The following is a 5,000-nucleotide window of genomic DNA, read 5'->3' on the forward strand; positions in this document are numbered from 1 at the left end:
GTTTACAAGTCGGGCCCTCGCAAGAGAGTTCGTCGGGGTAACCCAAAATGACCTGGAGACGCCGTCGGGAGATACGGGGAGAGTTTTCTTTTCTGTATGAGCGTTCGAGTTCCCTGGAATCCTCTAGCAGGGAGATAGGGTTTGGAACGCGAAGAGCACCGCAGTTGCGGCGGTGTCCGTATCTTCCCCTCGGACCTTGAAAATCCAGGAGAGGGCCACGGTAGGTGTCGCGCCGGTTCGTACCCATATCCGCAGCAGGTCTCCAAGGTGAAGAGCCTCTAGTCGATAGATTAATGTAGGTAAGGGAAGTCGGCAAATTGGATCCGTAACTTCGGGATAAGGATTGGCTCTGAGGATCGGGGCGTGTCGGGCTTGATCGGGAAGCGGGTGTCGGCTGACGTGCCGGGCCTGGGCGAGGTGAAATTGTCCTTGTGACTTAGATCCGAGCTCGGTCCCGTGTCTAGGCCCCCCGCGGATCTTTCTTGCTGCGAGGTTTCTGTGCCGGCTTCGGTCGGTCAGTCGTACTCTTCGGCCGCCATTCAACGGTCAGCTCAGAACTGGCACGGACTAGGGGAATCCGACTGTCTAATTAAAACACATTGTTGACGCAATGTGATTTCTGCCCAGTGCTCTGAATGTCAACGTGAAGAAATTCAAGCAAGCGCGGGTAAACGGCGGGAGTAACTATGACTCTCTTTGGTTGGAGATGCTTGCCTACCTCCTCGCGGTTCCAGCTGGGCGTCGGTTTCATCACCGACGGCTAAGAGGCAAAGCGAAGTTTGGAGGGCAGAGGGATCCGCTGCCTTCCATCCGAGTCGTACCATCATCGACAAACTATGTCTGGCACAAATTCATTCCTACCAAACCAGTCAAAGGATTCACAAGGAACACAAACTAATCATCTATACCAAGGATCCGGCGGCGCCGGTATCCTCTAGATGAATATCTCAGTGGACCATCTACACCACGAAGAGATAGAACACACTATGGCATTATAAACAACGTACCGATCCTAAATTCTAAAAACTTTCAATGGATAATACAATAATGACCAATGAAATAAATGGCGCAGGTATCGGAGCCTGCGGGAATGCTTCTCGGAACGAGCCAGGAGAGCATTCTGATGGATCTGGCTCAAGAAATGACCCGGATATCATTGTGTGGTGGCCGTTTGTTGAGATAGTCTGTCCTTTCTGCCCGGGTGCCTGTACTCTCGTGTCCTCGAGCGAAGTCTCGCGGCACTTGAAACAGTTCCACCCTGACAGAAGGGCCAAATATATCTGCAGCAGGTGTCAGCAGGTCTGTGGGAACCAGGGGGGCCTGACCGTCCACTCTCGTTCTTGTAAAGGTCCGAGATCAGAGGAGGCTTTTAAGTGTAATGAATGCACGGCGAGTTTTCCCTCTAAAACGGGCCTATCTCAGCATGAGCGTCATACTCATCCTGGAGTAAGGAACGAGAAAAGACGGTTGGCCTCTCAGCGACCCGAAAGTTCAACCCGCAATCTGAAAGTGTGGACGGACGAAGACATCGAAACTTTGAGGAGGGTCAATGACCAATACCTCGAATGTCGACATGTTAACGTCAAAATTAGGGACGAACATCTCCCTCATATGACACGCACACAGATCTCAGATAAAAGGGGCGAACTGGGCCTGCGTACGAAATCCGGTCGAATAGACGAACCAGCGGTTGGTAGCCAAGCGTTAGTCAATCCAGAGCAACTGGATGACGATGATTGTGAGACTAGGCACCAACTGGTTGAGACCCAAGTAGCAGCCTCTCAACAAGATCGAGATGGCGATGATCTTAAATCTTGGGCACAACAACTCTTGAAAGATTGGGAAGATTGGCGGGATATAGAGATAGACGAGAAGCTTAACGAGGCGTCTGCCCAGCTCGAGGATCTCAGAAAGAGGCTAGAAGCTGGCTGTAGACCTAGTGATGTGGTTAGGCACATTGATAACCTCGTTGAGTGCGTTCTTACCCCAGCCCTTACCAAAAGACCCCAATCAACAACGGGAAAAAAGGGCAGTAAAGCACACGGTCGGCGACGCCAGAATGGCCAACGCAAAAACCGGCGTAAATTTAACTACGCACGGCATCAGGACCTATATAATAACTGCCCTAACAAACTAGTCGAGTCTATAGTCTCTGGTTGCAATGCGGTGGACAACAACATTCGTCCACCAACAGGGGATATCAAGTCACTGTATGACGGTCTTTGGGGAACTGAGTGGAAAGGTAGTTTCTCCTACAACGATCCAAGACCAGAAGTGTCTGTGCTTGATAGCATCCCAATTATAACTCCCAACAACATTCGGGAGCGAGTTATGCGCATTAACGCTAAGAAAGCTGTGGGACCAAGTGGTGTAAGAAAAGCAGATCTCACCAGGCTCAAAGGGACGGAAGCCGTGTTGGCCCGTCTCTTTAATTTAATTGTCTGGTCCGGGTACTTTCCAAAGTCCTGGAGGGTCTGCTCAACAACTCTTATACCCAAGAGAGGCAAAGATTGCTCCAAGGCGGAGAACTGGCGCCCAATTACGATTGGATCGCTCTTGGCAAGACTCTTTTCCGGAATCATTGAGAAAGGATTCCGGAATTGCATAACTATCAACAAACGCCAAAAGGGCTTCACCCTTGAAAATGGCTGTTTTAATAACATTTTCGCACTTAGCGAAATTATAAAGTTTGCCAAGACACATAAAGGAGCGTCATGTGCCGTATTAGACATATCTAAAGCGTTTGACATGATCCCACATGCAGCAATCAAAGACGCTTTGACAAGACTAGGATTACCCAATCACACAAGAGAACTGGTAATGTCCATGCACGAAAACATCTACACCGAGATCAAATCGGGGAATGATAAGATTGCAGTTAACATTAAACGAGGGGTTAAGCAGGGTGACCCGCTTTCCCCGCTGTTGTTTAACTGTGTCTTGGACCCCCTTCTCGAACAACTTGAGAGCACGGGAGAAGGAATCAGTATTGGTTCCCAGAGCGTCTCTGTTCTGGCTTTCGCTGACGATCTTGTGGTTTTCGGTAGAACACCGCAGGATCTTCAGAAAAAGCTGAACATGACCTCCCAATTTTTAAGTGATCTTGGTATGCATGTTGCGGTTGAAAAATGCAGCAGTTTCCAGATATCGGTTCGAGGGAAGTCATGGATACTTCTGGACCCTAAAGTTGAGATAAGCGGTAAAATGCTTCCTCAATGTGGTCCGGATGGGCACTTTGACTACCTTGGACTGAGATTCTCACCCTGGAAAGGGTTTGAACACAAAAAAGTAGTGGGCGACCTCCATGGTTGTCTCCCTAACATCAAGAAACTGAGACTTAAGCCCACTCAGAAACTGGAACTGCTTAAGCGATTTATCATCCCGCACTATTTGTACCGGCTAACCGTAGACCCACCATCTCAAGGCGACCTACAAGGGTTAGACAAGGCACTTCGCAACTTTACGAGGGAAATTTTCCACCTCCCTCATTCTACTAGCTCTGCCTTCCTGCATACCTCCCCAGGAAATGGAGGACTCGGCCTACCTCGATTGGAAAGAGTTGCTTTTTACTCTTTCCTAAAATCAATGGCTAGATGTCGAGATTCTGGAGACCCAGTATTAGAAGCACTATGGGAGCAGAGCAATGTAAGCAATAGAGTTGCTGAAATGGCACATCGCGCAAATATTAGAGGCCCGCTCAACATAAAGGCCATTGAAAGCGCGAAGCGAAGAGCTGTCGAGGACGAGTTCCGAAGATGGGCGAGTTGCGCGTCCCAGGGCATGGGAGCTACAATGTTCCGAAAGGACACTATTGGAAACTCCTGGCTCTGGAAGCCCCACCTTCTCAAAGGTAACTCTCGCTATATCGATGCTCTTCGACTTCGCAGCAACACATTTGGTTGTCGAGCAGCACTTGCTCGCGCAACACCAATGAGCGACATAACATGCCGACGATGCCATTCTGCCAATGAGACCCTTGGACATGTACTAGGCCAGTGTACATTCGTAAAGCCGCAGAGAATTCACAGACACAACGAAATCGTGTCTCTATGTCGAAGTGAATTTATCGATAAACACCCTGCTGGGCGTTATATGATTGAATCATCATTTACAGTTGATGGAAAACGGTTAAAGCCCGACCTCATCCTATGGGATGCTGAGGAATCATATATCGTCGACGTTACAGTCAGACTTGAGCAGGGAAATTCTCTCGGAAAAGCGAATATGGAGAAAATCCTTAAATATGAGTGCCTCTACCCAGAGGTACTCAATATCACCGGAGCAACACACTGTCGGGTTCTCCCGATAGTTGTGGGATCCCGTGGTTCCCTACCCCCCAAAACCCTATCAAACTTATCCCTTCTCTCCAAACGCCCCAAACACACTGGCTTAACATCAGTACTGGTTGCATTAAGAACATCAATAGAAATGAGCAATAGGTTTTTAGACGGCTAAGTGCAAGATACCAATAGTCACCATGCAAATAACAATGAATATGATTTTTCCTAAAACGATATTTAATTCTAACTGCCGGGCGGTGAACTTCCAAAGCGTACCCGTATGTGTCGGAGCTACGGGTTTCTTTAAATTTTTATTCTTACACTAAACGCAGAGGAAGCAATCACGGGAGGCCCATTGTGTTGTCTGTGTTGTCCACTTTTATGTTATGTGTTATAGCCCTTCTGGCTTTTGTGAGGCATTTGACAAACAACAACATCCCGTTTGTCAAAGGCAGCAGATACCTCCACGCGGTGCCCCGTGGACGGTTTCCGATGGCATGTCATATTCCAACTCTGGGGTATGCCGTGCGATCGGACACTGACTAAATTCTGCTGTTCCCTAAAGAAGTAGGTTGCGGAAATAACCTGCGAGGGATCCTCTACATCAGTGCTGAATTGGATCAGTAGCGATCCGCATTGCTGTTACTGAACTCCAGTACTGGTGGTTTTTCCTTGCCACATCCGGTGGTGATTTCGATGGAGGGTGATAGTGCAAAGGTG

At 48.6% G+C, this 5,000-nt stretch overlaps 1 pseudogene; it reads left to right on the forward strand.

Moving 5' to 3' along the window:
- The window catches only part of LOC113369285, an 8,345-nt pseudogene that overhangs the window by 1,931 nt on the left and 1,414 nt on the right, over window positions 1–5,000 (forward strand).

The sequence above is a fragment of the Ctenocephalides felis genome, unplaced genomic scaffold (assembly GCF_003426905.1).
Source record: "Ctenocephalides felis isolate EL2017-DRISC unplaced genomic scaffold, ASM342690v1 CF-g0.4_SCAFFOLD_01207, whole genome shotgun sequence".
NCBI lineage: Eukaryota > Metazoa > Arthropoda > Insecta > Siphonaptera > Pulicidae > Ctenocephalides > Ctenocephalides felis.